This window comes from Wyeomyia smithii, chromosome 3 (assembly GCF_029784165.1).
Source record: "Wyeomyia smithii strain HCP4-BCI-WySm-NY-G18 chromosome 3, ASM2978416v1, whole genome shotgun sequence".
NCBI classification, from domain to species: domain Eukaryota; kingdom Metazoa; phylum Arthropoda; class Insecta; order Diptera; family Culicidae; genus Wyeomyia; species Wyeomyia smithii.
The window spans coordinates 43,389,344-43,415,131 of NC_073696.1; positions in this window are offsets into that span (position 1 = coordinate 43,389,344).

The window sequence follows — 25,788 nt, forward strand, 5'->3', positions numbered from 1 at the left end:
AGGGTCACTTCACGAAGAAGTGATAGGAGTCGCGAGGCGTTAACGTAACTCAATTCTCGTAGCTTGTGTAGTCAGCTGAGATCAATCAATGGGAGACACGTTACGGTAGTTGCATAATGACTAAATAAACAGATGTTCAAATATTTGAGTCGGTCTTGATTGAGTTATAGGTCCGGTATTCTCGCGTGCACTTTATTTTTGCGGTGTTACTTCATCTAACATATTGATCGCGTTATGATTTCCGTAGAAGGTATAATGAACTCGTACGCGCGATATTTGTTATTATGAACCCGGTACTCGAACTCAGCGCATCGTTTACCAAAACGAACCTGCTGCAAACCTTACCCTTTTCTCCAACATCCCAGTGATTTCTCGTGGAAGTGCAGAGGTATTCTCGGCCACCAATAAAGCGAGTATTACATCAACAAATTCCTATACACACTCCTTCTTTGACCTGCATTCGTATGCGGCCGGCGCTGGTATTGCCTAATATAAAGATTAAGGTCACCAGTTTTTACACATTGAAGATGAATGTTAGTCCCAAGCATCATCTGTTGGTTCTCTGTGTAATTACAGCTGATCTGGCAATAACGGAGTAGCAACCGCGGGCGATCAATCATGCTCAATGCTCAATGCTCAATTATTAGTCCGGCTCTTCGAAAATAAATATAAGCTAATCTTTTGGTTCACATGCATATCTTTATTTTTTTCTATTTTTCAGGCTTTGCATCCATGGAACTTTGCATATTTGCCTTTCTCCTAGTTTTATATTTATACTTATTACATGTAATAAAATGCTAAAATGCGTCAACGAGTAAAGATAGCAATGAATATTTAAAAAACACCAGCAGATCCGATGCTACAAACATTGATACAATCCGCGAATAAAAATTTTTCACATTTTTTCCCCAATCCGCGTTTGGATCCGAATAATATGCGCTCAAATAATTATTGAATGAATCGACTCGAACATTTTCGTGTTGGAATAATTCTTTTTTTTTTCGGTACGCTGGCCAATCATTCAGCATAATTAATCGAAAAGTATTCATAGCTGCTTTTATTTCCGTTTAATATTATTCCTATCTTGTGATACTCGTAGAGATACAGTGGATACCCGTGGTCTCTAAACAAAACGAGCAACATCATCTCTTCCTTTCCCAAGTAGTACCGCTCTTTGGTCGCGGTCGGCGTCGTTATTGGTCACTGGTAAAACTATTATGAACCAGTGAGAATGCAATTCTAGTTCCAAGCACCATTCATCTGGTTCATCTTGCAATTTCTTTGGTTCGATCCATCAAGGAGTGCAACTACGGGCAGTCTACAAAAGCTGAGCTAAGCTAAGCCTGTTACTGATATTTCTTGAGCATGTTTCATTTTCCCATTCAATACTTTGTATAAGTATGTTCAACAATCACGAAAAAAATTCAAAAAGTTTGGAATTGAAAAGAGTTTACATTTAGGTTTGAGTTCGTTGAAATCTTTGTCAGCTCTGAAATCAGAATTATTAATTATCTTATTATGTTTCTCTCAAGAAATGCCTTTCTTTTTTATCATAAAAATGAGTTACTGCATTTCCACATTTCATTGATTTCTTCTACAAAAAGAAATCCCCTTAAAATAATATACACTTAATTGAAAGATACAAAACATATTCCGTTTTCTGTTCGTTTATGATGTTTAGTACAAAAAACCTATCGAGCACCCCTCCTCTCCCATTCCGAAAGGCGGGGAAGCGTAACGCGCAAATGTGTTCAAAAACACAGTTTTTCAATAATTGTTTTAAAGCTGAAAAAGCAATAGAAACTATTGATTATAAGATATTTGATTACCTAAAAGATGACATTGTTTTCGTACCATTTATCGATGTATTTTCTTCCACGATCGGGCCCACTGTAGAGTAAAAAGACCAGTTGAAAACTTGGTTGTGGAAAGCCAAAAAAAAATTCATCAATTGTTTTCTTGATTAGAACAATACAAAAGCCCGCTTCATGAAAACCACGTTGTAGAAAAATCGGAATCTAGGTCCGGTCCATAATGAGTTAAAGTGGGGGAAATTATTCATCTAGTGCCACTACGGAGAAATCTTAATTTTACTTTCGATTGGAATATCCCCCACTCTATGAGACCCCCCTTTTTGTTGCAAGGTAACGTTTTTTTCAGTCAGAACCATTTTTCTCTATTTCCCACAATTTATAGACGTAAGACATTACAAAAATACTGATAGGTGATTTTTGAACAAATTAGAGCAAGAAGTCCAGAAAAAATAATATTTTTGCCCGAAAATGTTGCCAGATAGATTAATTTTGTATTTAAAAATTGAATTTGAATTTTTCGGCAAATGTAGCTAATTTTATTTCAAATTTGATAGTTTCATCATATTTTTCGGAAAATTTAACGTAAGAAACACCTTTCACCTCGAGGTAATATAAGCCAATCTCGAGATATAATATGTCTACAAAAGCAGCAAATCAAGTGGTTGTATGAAAAAAAATGGATAAAACAGAAAGGGAATAGAAAAAACAGGGTTAAAAAGTCTTATATCAACCCGATCATCTCCAGTAATAGCATCAAAATCGGTTAATGGGTTTTGTAAACAAGTTAGTATAATAGCATTTTGCAATCACGATTTCTGTTGTAAATTGCATGAAAAGCTCTCATTCAAATGTAATCATTATCATGCTAATTGAAAATTAAGTTCCTAGTTCTCAAAATCATGACAAAATCAGTTCTTCTTCTAAGAAGTTGAATTCACAAAATCGGCCACATGCAATAATTCGTCGCAAATTTGGATTTTTATTTTTTCACTCAACACAATAAAAAAATCGCTAGCTCGATAACAGTATTGAGACAATTTAATTACAATCGGTTTAGTTGTGCATCATAACTTGTACAGTATGTTTGGTTAATAAGATCTGGAAAGTGCCTAAATTGGAAGTTATTCTATCACATTCTATCTGTGTAATTAAATTGGACAAATTTTACTTACCTTTTTACCTCATTCACGCACTTCAAAATCAAACCGCAATTGAAAAATGTCAGCTAGTGAATATTCCAACCCGTTATGGAGTGAAAGTTGAGCTGATCATAAAGTATTGTCGGACAGGGAGAAAAAAAAATACAAACAAAACATTGATGGTTATTCCAGTTAAAAAAGAGTTTCAATGTCCTGCTGAATGATTTGTGAATTGAAAACAATGACAACAGCTATTTCCGTTTCGGTCAACCATGAACAAAAAAACCGAAAAAAAAAACAATTCTTTTTACTTGTCAAGCTTTAGAACATCGTTAACGATGTAGCATAATGCCTTTCATTAGGAGCCCAATTTCCATTCCGCTCGTATTGAAGACTATCAGCGTCAGCGGGAAGCCGGGATTGGGCGACGAGCAACGCCTCACTTGACATTCAGTCCGTACCGCTCGTTTTATGTTCTGATGGGACCGTAATAGTTCAAACGATAAAAAAAAAATCTGCACTCTTTTATTATGATTGTCCAGAATGGGGTTTCGTGTTCACCCTTCACGACATTAATAGAATAAGGATTTCGGTCGTCCATGCGCAAATAAAAAAAAATACACATCATACCCAAATCATTGCAAAAATTATCAAACCATCGGCATGGTGTGTGTTAATGGACCATGGCCATTAGCATGATAACTATACCAAACGCTGGCTTGAGCAGTGGAGGCCGCGGAAGTAACCCGTAAAATCGTACTCCAGTGTCAGCAATTTTGCAATCATGAAACATCGTTTCAGCCCATCGCACACACTCTGCGCTCTGGTACTGATTGCTTGAAGAATATATATTTTTGTTTTGTTTCTCGTTTGTTTGCTTTTCTGTTTCGTGACACCCGAGCTGCTTTCTGGTGGCCAAAATAGCCTGCCTTATGTACGCAGCACGGCTATGGATTTTCGTTTTTCGTCAATTCGATAAACATTCCGATGAAGCCAATCAGTCTCCTCACGTTCGATTGGAACTACCCAAATTTACCACCCAATCGGGAGAGGACGAGAAATTTGCACGGGATGAAGGAATAGCGGTTCTATATGGCTATTATAGTCGGAGTGCCAACAGTCATGATTGCGTTTTATTCTCTTACCGCACGGATGAAAGCGAAGAAATCTCGACGAAAGCTAATAAGACATTAATTTTTCAATGAAATGGCATTGGTTTGGGGCGGGAATTGCGCAAGCACAGGCTTCGAGAAATCCTAGAAGAAGTGATGTCAGCTTGTTTTTCACCTGGGTCTGTTAGTTCGTTAGGTACTGCGTGACCAGATACCGGACCGATGCAGGAAGCGAGCCAGGAAGCCATTCCTTGCGGCGCCCTATCTGCCAATCACCAGTCCAATTCATACAAATAGGTAGATAAACGGAGTGCGAATGTGGTGTACTGTGCTGTGGGTATCGACGCGAGCGGTACTGAACCGTGGGTGATGCGAACACGGCATTGATCAAATATATTAATGGAGGTGCGTGATTGATTGATTTTGAGCCGAAAGCACATAACAAATAATCAATCATTCGTTGGTTGGAGAAGTTCTGCTGCATTTACGGCGTGTAATTTTATGCTTAAGGCTAAGTGGTATGGAAATCGAAGGTGTGAGCTTCTTTTGTAAGCAAATCGTTGATCGATGTGGGCTGATGAACGTAAACTAATGAGCAAAAAATAGTTCACTTATTGAATAAACCTAATCTTTTTCTTTTTAGAATTGTTATCCGCTACCTTGGAGGTGGTAACAGAAGTGTAGGTAAAATATTGAATTAAATAATGGCAAATATTAAATACCCTACTTAAATAGAATTGATCCCGTTGCGACGCCTGTTTCTTCCACGTCGCTGAAGCATTCCTGCACTTCTCAGCACACATTAGATCCTAAGCATGGCAACATTATTGATAACGAGCTTCGCTAGATCCTCGATTCTAACAAACAATCACACTAAACCTGAATATCTCTGCTGCTCTCCCCAGACGACATGCTGTGATAATGACTGTGTTTGCTGAGCGATAGCAATTATGTCTGTTTAGGAGATTTGCCATTCGACAGCTGAACGCAGTGAGCTTTCCGTTATGACGTGTGTCGCAATAAATGATAGACACTGGCTGGAATGCGTTGTTTGTCTTAGCTGCATTCATGCGAGCCACGAATAGAATCGGTCAGGCGTGTTAGCATTAAGTATTATTATGAATTATGTTTTAATGAACATAGCTTTGCTTCATCTCGTTTCAACACCGACTAATGAGTTTGCACAATTTCTAGCGCACAATTGCTTAGCAGTTTCAGATTAATGCTGGAAAAAAATTCCACAAACGACAAGCAGTGATGTTAAAGAAATTATTTAATTTCACTGCTTGAATTTCTCCCCTAATCTGAACGACCCTCAGCTGGAGTAGTGGTAATGTCTGCCAAAATCGATGCTTCATACCTGCTCTGACGAAATTAGAAAAGCTCCTAGCTTCCACCAGCCACAGAAAGAGCCACTAACGAATCCAAAGTATCCAACCGAAGCGCACATTAAATATTGACGTCCGTTTGGTTAAAACCAAAATTTAATGAATGGGTTTCCAGTGGAATCGACTGGTGAACGTCCATACCTTTCCCCGCCTGAATCATTGCTCATTTGCGGGTGAAATAATCTGCGGTTGGGGTCGGATCAAGCGTTTGGCTGTTAGTTTGGAAAAGTGACTATGTTCAAAGCCCCAATATAGGGATGGCTGAGGATGAAGCTTAGCAAATATTAAAATATTATTTCGATCTTTTCCCAAATATTTCAGCGCAGTTATGGCTACAACCTCACGGGAAACATTCTGTGTGTTATATTTATTTATTTTGCTACCATCCTTTACGGAGAGGGTATCGTCAAGAATGGTTTATTTTTTTAAACAAGTTCAAATATCGCACTAGTAATATTCTAGTAAATATCAGCATTAGTTCTTTTGTTTACTAATTAAAATAGTACAATTTATCTGGTCGACCCTTACAAACAAAGAGAATCTGCAAAATTACTCTATTAACATCTCCAGATAACGTAAAAATTCTAGGACGATTTTGAATGATATTATACATTTTCTTGCTGCTTTGCATCGATATAATTATGTGCGTAAAAAATAATAATGAAATAAATCTTTGAACAGCGGGTCACTAGAGTTCATATTGAAAAATCTAATCGTAACTTCGCGTAAGTTTTTCATGCATTTATTCCTAAATGTCCCGGTTCATGTATTCAGTAATCATACTGGGTACAACCCTAATAACGCCCGGTACTATTGGTAAACTGAACTGGCCACGATTCGGTTGAATTGTTACTATCGAACAAATGTAAATTGGTTTTGAACGCAGATTGTGTCTCATTGAGCTCGCTGATTTGAACTTATCACTCTAGTCGCAGTTAATCTCACTTGCCGATGCAAGAGTAACCTTATAAATATGAAAATAGGCAGAGCTTAATGAATCCAAAGCCTTGGAAATTGAATCAAATATACAAGCTTACTTTATCTCTATGGTGACAGGTCATTAACGACCCACTGCCGAATCTAGAATATGTTTTCACGTCACTCGTTCTTGTGCTAGTCTTCTCTAATAGCCTCTAACACCAACCGATACGACGTCTTCAATTTAGGGTGCTAATCACTTATATTGGAAAAAAGTAACCAGGAAATTTAAAAAAAAACTCTACACAAAATGTTCACCTATCTGAAAAAACACCCTGTGTAAAATTTTAGCTCGATCGGACTTAAAAAGAGAAGGCGCAAAGCGATTGACTTTTGACCTTGAAAAATGCCTCTACGTTTCATGCATTTTTGAGCCATCTTGAAAATCGGAAACCGAAAATTCATGCACCCCACTCCGTTGCGCCACCACATTTTGGGTCCGATTGAGCTAAATTTTGCACATAGTGTTTTTTTTTCGGGCAGGTGAACATTTTGTATAGGGTTTCTCAAAATGATCATTTTGGTTGGCACCCTCTTCATCCACTCCACACATCCAACGAGTATGGAGTATACCTCGGAATCGTCGACCGCTGTCGGTATCTTTGCTGAATATTATCTCCACATGTCGCTGCTCCGTGGCCAGCTCACCAGAGCCTGCCGTATTTCGTTAGCTTCATGATATCCGCGTGTTGCTACGCTTGGTACAGTATCGAAAGCAGAATTCTCACTAGCCCGTATATATACATCAATAGATAGTGTGTAGATCGATAACGGTGCCGACTACGTCCTTACAGTCGGGTTAGGGCAGGAGGGATAAAGTGTTGTTGCCAGAGACCGAGTTCATATCTGCATCTCTAACGACTGTTACGAAAAGGAAAGGTACTCCTCAGCCAGCAAGGTAAGTGGAGGATTTTTATACTTTACCCTTCCCCTGTAACCTTGAGGCTACGAGCTTGTTGGTAAACCGTGTTCAGGTGTAATTTGCCATAAATTGTTTGATTAAAGGAATTCTACACCGACCAGAAATCTATGAATAGACGCTAAATCTGGAAATTCACTTTTCTGACCTGCATCAAGGATTCAACGTATGGTGAATATTTGGTCCGTTGTAGATCACCTTTCCCGGAAACCAACAAAGGCTTTCTAAACTGGCCTCAGTCTGTGAACCAGGAGGCGAGAGAGAATTTGAAGTTTAAACTTCTTCGCCGTTCAAATACACCTCAAAACTTTGCTGGAGTTCCAGCGTCTCATCGGTTATCAGGTTACTTTCTCTGGATGTCCAACGTTGTTCTCCGGCTGAATGTGTATCATTTCTACCGAAAGAGAGTGATGTGAGATCCCGTTTTAGCCTCGGAAAGATCGTACTTTGATTGCCAGTCTACCAATAATGGGGCAGAAGAATTTGTCACCGTCTGTTTTCGAGCAGCTCATGGAACTCTTTTTCCTCACGTTATTGGCTTTGTCGTTTTGACGTAGGACTACGTCTTTGTTTTATATACTAGATTACATTTTGTGAAATTGAAAATGACACTGGCAAATGTTGCGTCAGATTTCAAACGATTATAACAAGTGAACGACTTAATGCATGTCGGTGGATAGATAATATGTGTAACAATTGTTTAATATAATGCTCAACATTGTTGCTTCACTGCTTAATGCTGAAAAATGGTTAAAAGTTCTAAGGTCAAGCTTTCCCATACATTTCCCTCGCTATTGGCTTGCTTCCCGAGCACGGATAACAATAACATGGACGGAATAAATTCCTCTGCCTACATATTTTGACTCGACAAAATGTTTTGGTTTGTTTGTCTTTCCCTAAGCTGCGTGGCCACGCCCTAATGGCAAAAATCTACTCTGAACTCGATACAAAAGACTGCGTGTAGAAAATTCAGCTTCAGTCTAGTTTGTTACACAAAAGCGAGTGGAGTGCAGCTGTTAGAGGTAAGCGACATAGAGAAACAACAGCTGCAATGCCGTGATATAACATTATGACGTACATCCATTTGATCAGTTTTTCAATACGGCTCAAAAACGAACGGGTTATTTGTCACTTTTGTATTGAAAAGGTGCATACGTCATTTTGTTTTCTTGATTTTATGCAACGTACGGATTAGTTACAACTAAAAGAAAGATACCAAAAGATGGGTCTTCGAATAACGAACAAATTGGCATAAGAACCCCATATTTGAAAAAATGGCGCTTACGTCAGTGTGCGAGATTACGGCAGTGCATACGAGTCAACTTCCAGGCACTGCGGAGCATGTTACCTTCATTTTACACACAGCAGCAACAGCTACCATCGTACGCTGCAGGATATTTTACTGGCACAGCTACTGGAGGGCACAGCGGAGAGCAAATTTTATTATGCGCGGCCAAGAAAAATATTCAAAGCTACCATTGGTGCGATCATCAGTGTTCTGTAGCACACGTGAAGATTATGGAATCGGTTCTTTGTAGAGCTATAAATGCTTGAGGATAAGAGTTATGAGAATTTTCACAACTACTACTAGTGTGAAATGTTCATCTATTTCTCAATAATCATTTTTACAATAACGACCAGGGCGCACCAAAGATAAACAGTAGTGTTGCCTATGAATAGTTTATCACAGCAAGATATAACCCTCATTTCAAGAATTTTCATTGCTAAATTGAGTGATTTTCCGGTTTAATTGTTTGTTTGTGCCCACTCGAACACCGTTATCAGTCAAATATTGGTAATGAAAATTAGTTAACCTAAGAACCAGAGTGATTTTCGTATCGGAAAAGCAAAAACTTTCTTTTGGTGCAAATGAAAATCACTCAGTAGTATCGAAGGTGTTTTGGTTTGTTTGTCTTTCTCTAAACTGCGTAGCCACGCCCTAATGGCAAAAATCTACGCTGAACTTGATACAAAAGACTGCGTGTAGAAAATTCAGCTTCAGTCTAGTTTATTACACAATAGCGAGTGCAGTGCAGCTATTAAAGGTACGCGACATTGAGAAACGAGAGCTGCATACGTGTCAACCTCCAGGCACTGCGGAGCCAGTTACCTTTATTTTGCATACGGCAGCAACAGTTACCACCGTACGCTGCAGAATATTTTGCTGGCACAGCTACTGGAGGGCACAGCGGAGAGCAAACTTGATTATGCGCGGTCAAGCAAAATATTCATTGCTACCAATGGTGCGATCATCAGCGCTCTGTAGCACGAGTTTCATACTAAAGATTATGGAATCGGTTCTTTTCAGAACTATAGATGCTTGAAGATAAGAGTTATGAGAATTTTCGCAACTGCTACTAGTTTCAAATTTTCATGTATTCATGCATCGTTAGTTTCACAATAACGACCATCAAATATAAACGGTAGTGTTGCCTATGAACAGTTTATCGCAGCATAGAATATATACATTTAGTCCTACGTCACCATTTCATATACCCCTAGGGCTGTATACCTTGTATTATTTCAGTGTGAGGGGTGAACAGGTATAAAACGACCCCCTTATATCTCTCCCCCCTTCGAATCTCCGATCCGAAAAAAAGTGAAAATTTTCTAGAAAAAAGAAAAAAAATTTAAGCCAAAACGTTTGGCTTGATTTTTGTAACGTATTCAACAAAGTTGTAGACAGTAATTTTCTCCTTCCAGAAAAATATATTCCGTATGACAAAGATCAATTAAAAAACACTAAACATGGATTGAATATCTAACAAAAACTCAATTTTCATGAATCTGATTTTTTGTTCTACAAGATTTTTTTTCTACAAAGCCAACCAAAAATTACTAACTAAACGTAGAGAAATAAAACTAGAAAAATGAAATATGTCAAAAAATAAACTTAATCATTTTTTTAACTTTTTCTTACAGGAAAACAATTTTTGTTTTTTAAAGGACAAAATTCTTATATACAACTTTGCCGAAGACATAAAACCAATCAAACAAACCGTATAGGTTCTTAAAATGTTCCTAATCATTAATACAGTCGATGTGGAAAATAGTTCCAAAACTTTATTTCCCGCAGTTTACTTTTGTCGTGTTGTAGATTTGGTATTAGAATGTCGGTCCCGCTGGGGGGTCTACTGCTTGGAACCTGTAACTGGCTTCGCCTTACTTGTTCTATGGATAGCTATGAATGACTGAGACTTTCACATTCTAACATCGAATTTATTTTGTTTATTTTATAGATTTTGGCTTCACATTTCATACTTCAGCTGCCCACTCCGGATCAGACACTGTTATATGGGAAATCGAAAGCGTACGGAAACCCTTTCTTATTACCATTCGGCCACCGAGTTCGTAATCTGATCTTCACTACTAAGCAATTTCACTTTGATTACAAATATGTTTATTTCACTCATTTTTACCATTGTGCTGTGAAGTGTTAGATATCATATAAACAATTGTTGCACATTTTTTGTTTAACAGAAAAAAAAACACGACCGGGATTTATACAATTCTGCTCGAGCGTCTTGATAGAATATTTACACTACACATTACACTGGGATCCCAGCCGTTATCCAGTTATTTTATTTTCAACAAGCGTTAAAAACTATCTTTTTGACGTCAAAACAAGCGCTTTTTTACGCCCTGAAAGCCAGTCAAACGTAAATGTAAAGAGTGATTGTAGCGCTCTACGTCCGATTAACATGGGAGTTCCTCAAGGAAGTATCATAGGTCCTCTTTTGTTTTAACAATTCATTATTGATATTATAAAATTGAAACATAAAGAAATTGCAAATATGTTTACCGACGATTCAAAATTTTTCTAATCCCCCTTGTTTTGTGCAGTCTGTTTTAAATGACATCGAAACAAATTCATCAACTCACATTGATTTTGACGAAGAACTACGGCCCTCAGGTAGGTGATTTTTACCTTGCTTTGCTAGGGGCTTCAAAATTTACATGAATAACCAGAAAACTATATTCTTTCATTTTGCCCAATTTGAGCACTAGGCTAGTGTTATCCATGCATCTGCCCAAATCCAGAAAAATGCAATTTGACAATGTGAACTAATGTTCTATTGACAATTGTCAAGCCTTGTTGAAATGCAGTTTACGGTCTCCCACTGGTCGCTTGAAGTTAGCTTCCCCTCTAGGGAAACATGATATTATACCTAGTTAACGGTTGACAGAAAATTATACCTAGTTAACTGGGAATGCACTTTATCCACTAAATGAGAGCCTGCGTCTGCTCATACCAATCATTTTACTATCGGATGGTGTTTTTTGGCAGACTTTCCGAGTTTGCTTCCAGCTCAAATGAATCATTTTACTAGCAATGGTGGGACGGAGAGTCACTTTTCCTAGTAAAGCTCTGCATTTTTTTGGCAACGACAAAAGCATGAATCATTGAAATTGGAAATTCCGCAGGCTGTCTCATTTTCAGTGTAAAACAGCCAACCACTGTGTTGCCAGCAGAGTAGGCAGTGTGACTTTGCACTCGTATCCAAGGAAATTTTAAAACTTGCTAGACCCTACTAACAGTGCAGTATACATAAGTTAGATTTGAGTTTGAATCCTGCATAACAACAATTGCATGAAATTCGATTTGCGATGAAATTCGCACCGCGTCTGCTGCAACAGTTTGTTGCATTGTCATTTGAAAGCATAAATTCGATCTAAAAACAAAACTTATCACGTCACATCATCGCCTGCATCGTTGAATACATCGTGCACTGTATGCAACGCATTTAAACTAAATCGATCAGAGTGTGCGGTGCAATAAAACTCAAACTATCGAGAGGAAGCAGATTCAAGTTGAATTCAAATCTGGAAAAGTGTTATAGGGTAATCGCTCCATTATTCATCTCAACAGCCAGGTGCACCTATATTCTTATTTCTCTAATTTGTCCAATTTACCGTCAAATTTCTACATTTTTTTTTAAATAAATCTATTTGCTTCTCGATTTTGTCAAGTGGTTGAAAATATGGTAAAATTTGACGATAAATTGATCAAAAAGGCGTGATGAGATGAATATAGGTACTGAGATGAATATAGGAGCGGTTACCCTACTCAGTTCAACTATGCATGAGTTCATGCCAGTTCATGAGTTCACTGGTTGCCAGAGAGGTAATAGTAAAGCAATAGTAGTGTATACTGTCTTTGTATCACAGAGGTGCGATCAGCAATCAGCATCATATTCTATTTCAATTGAACAACAAACTGTCCTTTTTGAGACAAAACAAATAAATAATCGAAGATTTAATGTTTTCTCAAGAAGTTTTGCGCGAAAATTGAAAATGATATTTTGGACCGCCTTAACTAAGACGGTTGATTCGTCTCTACAGTAGCAATTTGAACTCCATCTGTCGCCAGTCAGCACAAATAGAATAGTGTTGTCCTGCAGCCGCACAGCTGCAATATGCAACACGCAACATCATAATAAACTGTTGCGTAACTGAGAGTGCCTTGAATCTTTTACTATCTGCTCTCAAAAGAAGAAATCGCTTGCCGATCCAAGCCGTAACACGGTAAGGGTTATATGGTTGCGTGTGTGAGAGCTTTATTGTACAATGGTCCAGAAACCGACTTTGGGGGAAATTTTGATTTAAAGCTCGATAGCAGTATTTTGGAGAAAAACTTCCTTCTACAAGCGCCTATTTGAATATTATCAAAAATTAGGGTGACTCGAATTTTTGATAAAATCAAGAATCGAATTGTTTTACCTTTGTAGATAGAAGAAGAATTGTTCTGGAATGTTATAGATCCGTTAATGGTTTGCGCAATTTTGCAGAAAAAAGTTTATCTCTATCTTAAAAAATAACCAATTTAGAATTAAAAAAAACACATTTTTCGCTCTATTTTTTTATTAAAACTCACATTAAAATTGTCTTTGAAAGGTTTTTAGGGCATTTTAACAGAAATAATTTGCAAAACTGATATCGTAAATATCTCAATTCTACTCAAAGTTAGTAATGTTTTCCATCAAAAAATATGCCTTTGTCATCCATTTCAGCACCGAAATAGGGTGATCCAGAAACAGCTTTATTCGATGTATTCTATTTTCAAAATTTCTTAACTTTCGAACCAGGCGAAAGGTTTTTGATCTTTTTAAATCAAATTAAACGTATTTTTTTAGTTTCAAAGAAATATACTGAAAAATAAATCTGTGTGCTCTTACAGGCGGAATAGATAAAGATTTTTCGATTTTTGTCAAGTTTTAAAATTTAACTCACTCGAATATAAAAAATTATATATTTTTTTTAAAAAATTTATATACGGAGTCCAATGTGCTTTTCACATTGAGATCAAGAGACATTTCTTATGTTTGCCTCTAAAAGAACGATAAACAATTGAGAAAGGCGTATATTTTGATGAAAACCATCAATTACCATCAGTAGAATTGAGGTATTCACAATGTCAGCATTGCAAATTATTTCTCGTAAAAAGCCCTGAAATTCGTTCAAAAACAATATCAATGTGAAAATTGAGAGTGAGAGCGAATTTTTCAATCGAAATAGGGAACTTTCAAAGATAAAGAAAAACTTTTTTCTGCAAAATTACTTAAAATTACCAGATCTGTTACATCGTAGAACAACTTTTCTTTTACCTACAAAGATATAAAATTTTGAAACTTAAGTTTATTGAAAATTTGAGTCACCCTAATTTTCGATAATTTTTAAATAGCATGTAACAACTTTGTAGAAGGAATGTTTTCTCTAACGCATTACTATCGAGCTTTAGATCCGAATTTCCCCCTGTATTCAATTTCCGGAGCATTGTGTACTGGTCCATTTCCACTGGTTTCCAAAATGAAAAAAAATACTACAAGGTATACAGCCCTAGGGTTATATGGAATGGAGACGTGGGACTGAACACTGTAATAAGGGGATTTTTTGTTACAAAATATACAGAGTCTGCAGACAGAATCAATGTGTTGGCTCAGCGACTGTACGTATTTTTATTTTCAGCCTCCCCCGGAAATCAACTTTTGAAATATATTCAACAACACTCGAAAGAATAACCTTTATATTTGGCGATATTGTGCCTGTAGTATTTTTTTGTGCAAACAACATGTATATGACAATGCACAAGCATATCGTGCTTGTTGAAGAAGCACCAAGAATTTCTCGTAATGCGTCAAAGTGAGAATTAACTCTCTATCCTCAAAAACCAAATCCAATAATACGTTATAATAATGAATGGTTTTGTCTTATTCAACTCTAACTAAATCAAATTTATCGTATGGATCTTACTTTCAAAATAATTTTATTTATTTATTTCGTCAATCATATATGTAGACTGGTTACAATAATTTCTAAACTATACACGAACATAAAACAAATTAATTTTGTGTCCTCAGCCTCAAGGACTTGAAATACTGTTTTAGTTTATAACGGGACATCGTAAAGTCAATGGCTTCGCAGTGTTGATTATAAGAATTCATCATACTTTTTATAGGTCCATTTTTAGCGTATTCCGTACGACGATGGTTAAGAGCAAATAAACTACGGTGTCGAAGTTGTCGAATGGGTGCATAAAAGTTCAATTTAGAAAGTAGTACTGCTGAGTCAACGTTCTGCGAAACGATATCGTTTACAAATGAAGCCATCGCGTACTCTCGCCGTTCTTTTAATGTTTGAATGTCAATCAACATGCAGCGTGCTTCATATGACGGAAGACGATGTGCGGTCCAACCTAGCTTACGAAGAGCATATAGTAGAAATTGCTTTTGTACTGATTCTATTTTTTCTTCACGTACGCCAGGACGAGGAGACCACACAATGCTACAGTATTCCAGTATTGACCTCACATAGGCAATATACAAAGTTTTGATAGTGTACGGGTCTTGCAAATTTTAGCAGAAGCGTTTGATGAACCCTAACATGTTGTTTGCCTTGTGTATGATAATGTTATAGTGGTCGATGAAATTAAGTTTAGAATCTAAGATTATTCCTAAATCCCTAACTTTATCACATTTCTTCACATTCTGATCCCCTAATGCAATTACAATTTTGGGCGTTGTTAATTTTCTGCTAAAGGATAGTACATTGCATTTTTTTACATTTACTTCAAGTAGGCTTTTCTTACACCAGATGTAAAATGTGTGGATTTCATTCTGAAATACATTGATGTCTTCTTGACTTTTTATTTCCAAAAACAGCTTCATGTCGTCGGTATATATTAGAACTTTAATATTTTTGAGGATGAAGGAAATGTCGTTTACGTACAAAATAAAAAGAAGTGGTCCGAAGTGGGAGCCTTGGGGAACACCTGAAGTAACTTGAATAGGATTTGACTTTTTCCATTAAATTTTATTATTTGTTGCCTGTTTGTTAAATATGATTCAAGCCACTTCAGGAGACCAGACTCAATTCCAATTGTTTGCAGTTCAAAAAGTAGCATTGGTATGTCAATACGATCAAATGCTTTGCTAAAGTCTGTATAAAGAGCTTCAACATGGTTCCCATTATCCATTGCATTCAATTAGTAATCTACGAATTCAAGTAAATTTGTGGATGTAGAGCGGCCTTTGAAAAAGCCGTGTTGTTTGTCAGTTATTCGATTTTTGACTTGAGCAAATATCTTTTCATTGACAATTGCCTCAAAGAGTTTAGGTATAGAAGAGATAATAGCGATTCCACGATAATTACGTATGTCAGATTTACGCCCAGATTTGAAAATAGGCACTAAAAATGAGCTTTTCCATATATTTGGGAAGACTCCAGTTTCCAACGACATATTGAACAGCTAGAACAAAGGAGATGTAAGTTCCTTCGAAAGATTTTTCATGAGTGCTGGAGGTATTCCGTCAGGTCCAGGTCCTTTGGAAGGGTCTAAATTTCTCAGACCCTGCAAAACATCTTGTACCTGAAGTTGATTGACACCAATGTTTCTTGGATATTCTGGATAAAATGCAAAATAATCGCGGTCGCGATTTTCTTCGGAAAATGTGGTATAGATTTCCTGGAAAAATTTTACAAAGAGATTGCAATTTTTCTCCGAGTTATCACCAACATGTTCATCGAGTTGCATTATTGATGGAAAATTGTCTGATTTTAGTTTTGTTTTGACGTAATTGAAGAAGTTCTTTGGACACGACTTAATTTCTAGTTCAGTTTTTGCATTGAATTCTTCAAATGCAGCACTGATTGCAAAGTTCAGTTGATCACATATTTCCAAGTAAATTGCTAGATTTTCACTGCTATTGTGTTTTTTGAAAATTTTGTGGGCTTTTTGTTTGCGGTTTTTTAAATTTTTTATTTGTTTGTTAAACCAGACTGGATGTTTAGTAATATGGAAGCCCTTACAAAGGTTCATCAATTGGCATACAACATAAGAAAATATTTTAAACAAAATTATTAACAAGTTCCAGTAAAAAATCTTAGCAATCCACAATTACATTTTTATTTTTGCTTGAGATTTTTTTCATTTGCCTACAACTACATTCGCTGTATTACGAAGACAGCTAATATACGTTACCATAATAAAGCTTAGAATAATAATATATCATCTAACAATTTTGAAATGTAAAAAGAGATTCTGTACGAATCTTACTAAATAAACAAAAAAATCACAAGCATTCGCAGGCTCTTACTCTTCTATAAATGTATATATTTAGGAATTTACTCTTCCGATACTATCCGGTCACGATTATTTAGTGAATATCGAAGATAAAATTAAATAAGTATCCGTTGCAAAAATTTTCAATTTTTGTTGAGTAATTTATGGTAATCATATTTATGAGATAAATCAACAGCAGCATTGCAGTTTTTCCTCAATTGCATACGAATAGAAATGTACGAACAAAAGTGTACCACTGCAATACGAATAGTACCGCTGCAGTACGAATAGAAGTGTACCGCTGAAATGTACGAATAGAAGAGTACCACTGCAATCATAGACGACAAGAGACCTGCGGTTCTATACTCCACTGGTACTGTTGCTTTTACCAGCATGTTTTCTTTCAAGACATCAGTTTTTATTAGGTTCTTTAATACCTAACACGCAGGTTTAGAAATTGCTCAAGGATGGGTATTGTTTCAAACTTTTAGGAAAACTTTTACCTTCGAGACATCATATTAATCTAAGCTCATGGAAGCAAAAATAAATTGACCTATTGGGACGGGGAAACTCTGTCAATTTTTATTTCGAAATTGATACAGGGAATATCACAGGGAACGGATTGTGTCCATTCACGTCGTCTGTGCTAGAAATGCTCGCATGTAATTGGTTCATTATTCGCGTAAATTTGTTATTGCAATTTTTTATCAATTTTACCGCTTAGCAATGAAATTAGAGTGATAATTAACATATTACAAAATTGTTATACATTGTATCTTTCCAACAACATATTGGTTATTATTATCCATCATGTGGTTATGCTGTTATTAACGTTTGAAATCTGACGCAACATTTGCCCGTTTCATTTCCAATTTTACAGAATGCATCCCAGTATAGTAAACAAAGACGTGTCCCACGTCAAAAACGGGAGTATCCTTCTATGAAATTTTTCTCAGAAATAGTAGTCTTTAAGCTATATAAAAGTTTGCTTCTGCTCAAACCAGTCATTTTACTTTCGGATGATACGACAGTCGGTCGTAATTTAGCGGCAAGTGGATTATTGTGAAGCAGAGTATTCACGAACTTAATTTTTCTACGTATTGATATTTAACAATTAATAACAGATAACATCCTAACCCTTGAATAAATTGGACATGAAGACTGTTACAAGAGCAAAATAAAACTTTATCTGTTACTAGTTTACTGTAATTTGTATTTGATTCATCCATTGCTCGTTCGATTATCCATGTAAATTTTGAAAATGCTTGGTATCATCGGACGAACAAATAAAAATTGTATAGCAAAAATAATACACATTCCACCTGACATAACGATTACGAGGTAATAAAAATTTTATGACCCCCTTCAATCCCTTTTGGAAATCATATTTCACCGAGCAAAGATTGTATGTACTTTCGAATCAGTATTCTACAATTCAATTTTACAACCAACCGGAAACTGTGCGCAACGCAAGTTTTCCTAATGTCCTGTTGAACCGAACCGGTACCAGAGCATGTCCCGTTGGCTTTCAATGTATCTAACCGGAGCAGCGTGATGTCGCTATTTCGGCAGTTGTATAACCAATGCCAACGAGTCACGTCGTAAAGAGCAAGCACCAACCCAGCGGTAGACGACTGTCACGTTTCGACTATGAATGTCTGAGCAGTGATGCAGGATTGCTTTTGCTAGAGGGTATGCGTACGTTTAAAAGGCTACAGTCGTACTTTGGTTGAATGTGGCGTTCAAAGGCTAGCTCTGTGAAAGCAAACGCAGGCCACGAAAATGATGCGTTTGCGTGCCTGTGTCGGCAAATGGTAGAGCTGAGCTACGGACAGCAGCGCCTTTTCAGTCATTTCGGGTGACATCGAACTTCTTCGCCATCTGTTCCGAGTCAAGCAACACGGAGGCTCACTGGACCGGAGGGAGGCTTTGCTTCAAAGCTCTATCGGAGTTGAATGTTAATCTGTAAAGAACATTGGGGAGGATAAAAGGCCTAAAGGCAATAGGATTTTGCTGATGCCTTGCCGATTGATTTGCTTTATATGGCAGGCAAGAGACATGGAATGGAATGAAAAATAGTTTTGGTAGAACTTAAACATACCGCATGATTCTACGAATAAAATGATACAGTTTTATGCTACTTTGTTGAAAAAGTACATTATCGAAATTTATAAGCAAAATAAAAATAAATGTACAATTCGGTCAATCACTCCGATGCTCCGACTAAGTATCATTTTAGTGATAACATTATACAACTTTTCTCTACAAAACAATACCTCTCTTTTGCAATACTTAGGCCTTGCATCCTTACCCGAGCGATGGCCTCGCTAGGTTCGCCACTCATATCGTATGCTGAGACAGATTTTGTTACTACACACTCTGCTCTGGCAGTTGCTACTCCGCATAACGTTGGCAATGCTTATGATATTTCGAGCAGGCACTGGCAACGTGACGGAGATGCACACTCAACCGGTCGGTTGCACACTTGAGGATTTCTGTTATGTATAACAATAATCCGGTTCTCTCGTTGCTGCCGCCATTGTTTGCCTCCATAATACTACCAATCTATTTATGTAGTGTAACTACTCTAATCCTGCAAAAGCATTCCCTTGCATTCCCCGCAAGTATGACTTTTCGTCCTCGGTCTCCTCGTGTAATTCTGCCTTCTGCCTGCACTCGGAAAATCCATCGTTATTACAGTTGCACATCTTGAAGGATCACAATCACACCACCCACCCGAACTGTGGGGACAACCCATTTCACCCTGGAACAACGCCGGCATCGTCATCTTCACTCTTGTCATTGGCGCCTCTTGTACTATCCATTATTGTTCTGCCCTGCTTTCGAACTGTGCCAGTTTTCAACACACAGAGAGAAAGAGGCACATGCTATTCGAGCTGATTGTCGGTTTCTACTAGGGTAGAGAATCATTCTTGCTGTCAGTGGTAGGTGTGCCACACATTGCCGTTCTGGTGCGAATTTCTACGCTAATGGTTCGAGGTTCCACATTGAAGACATTTTTAGTTCATTCTACCCGGCCAGACCTTGCCGCATTTGCGTTCTGTTGTTCGTTCGTGGCACTGCCTTTGTGAATGGTTGATGGGGTATGCGTAACCTACAAACCCATTTTACAGATGATACGCAACCGATAAAATGAATGTGTGCTGAACCACCGAATCAGACAGCCGTTAAATTTTCGCTGTTTGTTATACGGTCTTATATAACCCAATATAATATGGTTCTGAATCATTTTGAATTTACTTCCTGTTTTTGAACAATTTTTTATAATATGATACAAAAGTTATTAGGTACACGTTTTTCGCGTGAAAATGGATTATACGCTTTTCTAAAGAAGAAATTTGTAAACATAACCATGATACATACTTGGACATGAAATGGAAGCGCAAAACCAATCAATTCTATTTCAAACCATTTTTTGAGAAAGCTGGAAATGCTGTTAATCTCTGGCGGTAGTAATATAGGCTTCAGACAACTCTCATTGCACATACCGGATACGACATCTTCTTTCATCCATCCAGAGGTCCCCCGTAGCAAATATTCAATAAATAGAATCGTGTATAAAAATTGCTTAACGCAGATGATCTTGTTGGGTACATTCGTAAACGGGATGATGATCAGAGACCACTTTGATGTCCAGGGAGGTGACTCCTGGTCTCATAAGAACAGTCTAAATTTCCAAATACATTACAATACAACTATTGTAGACACACCCAGTGATTATTTTGGAAAGCAGCGTAGAATGGTGAAGGATAATGCAGTATGAGTATTTCCTGAACTACACAGTAAAAAATTCTGAATATTACACGTCTCATGTAAAATATTATCTCATTTGAATTTCACGTGCTTTTGAAGTAAACCACGATTTTGTTTGAAAATTTTGTGCAATGTCATTAAATTTCAGTAGCTTATATTTATTCCCCCTTAAGCTCGTTCCTTAGATCGATGTTTTTGGCGTCTTTATCGATTTAACAGTGACAGGAGGCTCACGATTATCGTTCGCGTTGGAGTGAGTGGGAGCTTTTGAGTACCAAAACTCACAGAAATGGGTAATATTTTCTATTCTTCTATTTTACCCAATTTGACCTTCAGGGCTGTACCCATAATTTTCTTGTTATGATTAAATAAAATAGCTTTATATTGGTTAGTTTGAAAGATAAAAAAAACTTTTTTTTTTCAAAGTTACGCAAAATTTACAGAACTACAGCATTTTGGAACATTGTTTAACTCGATTTGCAAAAATTAGAAAGCTAGATGCCGGATTTCATCAAAAAACAGGTCACGCTAATATCTGATTTTAAAAAAATGTGCGCTCCATTTTATATAATAAGTAAGTAACTTACGTTTATTAAAGTAAGTGACTTACTATTATTAAAAAGTAAGTATTTTTTAGTGAAAAATGTTCGTTATTGATTATTTATAATATATTAAGTTATGAATTTAGTGCTCAATAACTTGAAAACATCTGAATCGTTCATTTTTGTGATTTTTAATGCAAATTATTGGTTTGTTATTAAAATTTCAAGCTTTGATATTCACATGGTCTTTGTTATTTAACCAACTATGTAAACCATAGTAAGATCAAAATGAGGTGTATTTACAATATCTGGTTGTGATATTATAATGATATTTTCTCCTGCTCGGGTGGGTATCAAAATTTTTGTCTTTTCGAAAAAAGTCTCCAGAAAAAGTCTCAATTGTGCAGCAGCCTCCCTTCCAGAACCAACTCTATTCCCACAGACAGACAAACATTCAGAACAGCCTTCTGTTGCGTAGGAAAAAGGATATTTTATCAATTATATTTCGCCGCGATGAACTGCTGATACTAGACACCTTGTTTCCCGAGGGATAAATAACGACGTCCACAAGGTACCGAAATAAATAGACGGCAAAAATGAGTAGCGATATAGTTTTGTTTCTCGGTAACTATGGCTAACAGGGATAAATCTTGGAGACAAAATCTTGGAGAATTGAAAAGCTAGAGTATAACGGGGAGAAAAATCGGATAAGTAAATTGTTTCCTACCTAATCTTAACATAGCTTAGGTTTAAGTATAATTTGTTTATTTGAATCAATTTAGCAAGCGATTTGATTCCGGGCGGTTATTATGTTTACGTGCAGAGGTACGAGGACTTATGTATTGCAAGTCTTTAGCAAAGATCGTAAAGGTTAATATATGATTGCTAATAAGACTTCCGGAAGTCGTGCCTAAAAGCTGTCAAAGTGTAACTTTTTAACCGATGATGAAAAGCATGAAATTACCAATATCGAATTTGTTATATCAAATGTCTTGGGAATGCATGAATCGTTGTAATCTTGTTCTGCCTTTAGAGATTTTTTTTTTAAAGAATCGACATCCAGGAGTTTTTTGAGATTTTTTTTCTTTTTGAGACAGCACCAGACCTTAAATTTTAATGCAACTCTGAGACAAATTTGTCATGTAGACAAATTTAGTGAAAAAGTAAAAATTTGGACGCTCTTGAATTCCAGCTCAAAATTGTGTTTAGTATTTAAAGACTTTAATCAAGCTTTTTTCATAAGAAAACAGATGCGACGAGCCTGGCGAGCCATTACTCTGCGGCTTTTTGAAGCACTCACGAGCACAAAAAGTAACAGGAATAAAAAACTATAAACTTTTCATATTTTTTGCTTGAGCTCTTCTACGGAAAAGCAATGAAATACTGAAAAATCTTTCGAAAGAAGTAAACTTGTATCTTTAGAGAGAACAATATTGAAATTATAGCAAAGAAATTTCTCTGATTTATTGAAAACCTCCCTGACTTTTTAGGGTGACAAATTCGATCATATTTCACGAAGGGGGAATACTATCATGGAGGGCGGTTCATAAAAAGGCTTCTAGGATAATTTTATATCGAAAACAAAACATACACAAAAAAAAACAAATCTTTTTGTTCATACCTATACATTTAACCCTCTAGTGCCCAATGCCGCCATTTGGCGGGCTTCATTCGACGTTCCGAAAAGCCTTAACAAATACTTAAAAAGTGTTTATAATGGTTTATAATGATTTTATCGAAGTTCGTTTAAAAATTATTTTGGGCACTAGAGGGTTAAGTTAATTTTGTGAGATTTTCAACGCGGTTATTTTGAAGCGAAATTGACGCGTTTTTTTTTACGTGAATTTCAAAACAGCTTGCTATAATTTGTTGCGTAGCTAAGATTGCTACGCTCCATCGTTTTCTGCTAGTAACCAACAAATATTCATTTTTGTATTTTGAAAAGGGGCGTATCCGATTGTAACAAAGAAAGACAGATTTTGCTGAGAAAGCGAAATTCATACAAGAAAAATCATGACTTTTCATTCAATCCCAAAAAGGACAGGTTCACAGCAGCAATACGCACTCTATTCGTTCCCATTCCTTTGTATGCCAGTCAACACGAAAATAATTTTGTTGTTATTAAAGTCGCAGTCTCAGAAAGCTACAAGTTCATTTTCAACTCAAGTTTAAGTTCAAGTTCAAATTCAAGTTCAAGTCCAAGTCCAAGTCCAAGTCCAAGTCCAAGTCCAAGTCCAAGTCCAAGTCCAAGTCCAAGTCCAAGTCCAAGTCCAAGTCCAAGTCCAAGTCCAAGTCCAAGTCCAAGTCCAAGTCCAAGTCCAAGTCCAAGTCCAAGTCCAAGTCCAAGTCCAAGTCCAAGTCCAAGTCCAAGTCCAAGTCCAAGTCCAAGTCCAAGCCCAAGTCCAAGTCCAAGTCCAAGTCCAAGTCCAAGTCCAAGTCCAAGTCCAAGTCCAAGTCCAAGTCCAAGTCCAAGTCCAAGTCCAAGTCCAAGTCCAAGTCCAAGTCTAAGTCCAAGTCCAAGTCCAAGTCCAAGTCCAAGTCCAAGTCCAAGTCCAAGTCCAAGTCCAAGTCCAAGTCCAAGTCCAAGTCCAAGTCCAAGTCCAAGTCCAAGTCCAAGTCCAAGTCCAAGTCCAAGTCCAAGTCCAAGTCCAAGTCCAAGTCCAAGTCCAAGTCCAAGTCCAAGTCCAAGTCCAAGTCCAAGTCCAAGTCCAAGTCCAAGTCCAAGTCCAAGTCCAAGTCCAAGTCCAAGTCCAAGTCCAAGTCCAAGTCCAAGTCCAAGTCCAAGTCCAAGTCCAAGTCCAAGTCCAAGTCCAAGTCCAAGTCCAAGTCCAAGTCCAAGTCCAAGTCCAAGTCCAAGTCCAAGTCCAAGTCCAAGTCCAAGTCCAAGTCCAAGTCCAAGTCCAAGTCCAAGTCCAAGTCCAAGTCCAAGTCCAAGTCCAAGTCCAAGTCCAAGTCCAAGTCCAAGTCCAAGTCCAAGTCCAAGTCCAAGTCCAAGTCCAAGTCCAAGTCCAAGTCCAAGTCCAAGTCCAAGTCCAAGTCCAAGTCCAAGTCCAAGTCCAAGTCCAAGTCCAAGTCCAAGTCCAAGTCCAAGTCCAAGTCCAAGTCCAAGTCCAAGTCCAAGTCCAAGTCCAAGTCCAAGTCCAAGTCCAAGTCCAAGTCCAAGTCCAAGTCCAAGTCCAAGTCCAAGTCCAAGTCCAAGTCCAAGTCCAAGTCCAAGTCCAAGTCCAAGTCCAAGTCCAAGTCCAAGTCCAAGTCCAAGTCCAAGTCCAAGTCCAAGTCCAAGTCCAAGTCCAAGTCCAAGTCCAAGTCCAAGTCCAAGTCCAAGTCCAAGTCCAAGTCCAAGTCCAAGTCCAAGTCCAAGTCCAAGTCCAAGTCCAAGTCCAAGTCCAAGTCCAAGTCCAAGTCCAAGTCCAAGTCCAAGTCCAAGTCCAAGTCCAAGTCCAAGTCCAAGTCCAAGTCCAAGTCCAAGTCCAAGTCCAAGTCCAAGTCCAAGTCCAAGTCCAAGTCCAAGTCCAAGTCCAAGTCCAAGTCCAAGTCCAAGTCCAAGTCCAAGTCCAAGTCCAAGTCCAAGTCCAAGTCCAAGTCCAAGTCCAAGTCCAAGTCCAAGTCCAAGTCCAAGTCCAAGTCCAAGTCCAAGTCCAAGTCCAAGTCCAAGTCCAAGTCCAAGTCCAAGTCCAAGTCCAAGTCCAAGTCCAAGTCCAAGTCCAAGTCCAAGTCCAAGTCCAAGTCCAAGTCCAAGTCCAAGTCCAAGTCCAAGTCCAAGTCCAAGTCCAAGTCCAAGTCCAAGTCCAAGTCCAAGTCCAAGTCCAAGTCCAAGTCCAAGTCCAAGTCCAAGTCCAAGTCCAAGTCCAAGTCCAAGTCCAAGTCCAAGTCCAAGTCCAAGTCCAAGTCCAAGTCCAAGTCCAAGTCCAAGTCCAAGTCCAAGTCCAAGTCCAAGTCCAAGTCCAAGCCCAAGTCCAAGTCCAAGTCCAAGTCCAAGTCCAAGTCCGAGTCCAAGTCCAAGTCCAAGTCCAAGTCCAAGTCCAAGTCCAAGTCCAAGTCCAAGTCCAAGTCCAAGGCCAAGTCCAAGTCCAAGTCCAAGTCCAAGTCCAAATCCAAGTCCAAGTCCAAGTCCAAGTCCAAGTCCAAGTCCAAGTCCAAGTCCAAGTCCAAGTCCAAGTCCAAGTCCAAGTCAAGGTCCAAGTTAAGGTAAAAATGTTGGATAAAGCTAGCAAAAAAAAAAAGAATTGCAGAATATTACTTCACCGATGTGTTCTATTTTGCCACTGCATAATAGGAAAATTTATTTAAAAATAGCATGTTATTCTGAAACGAATTGAAAAACGTGCTATCATGTATCGATGTTGAAATAACACCTAGTGAAATAAAAATATATAAGAACCACCACCGTCAGACACAGCCGTCTTTTGAAGTGGTTCGAATTTCGCCGATGGAAGCACTTCCCGTTTCGCTCCTCTATCCGGCAGGCAAGTGTGAAACGATACCGATAGGTTCGGACGTGAAGAAAATATCCCTGCATAACGAAGTCCCCGGAAATTTTGCGAATTGGATTAACAGCGATAG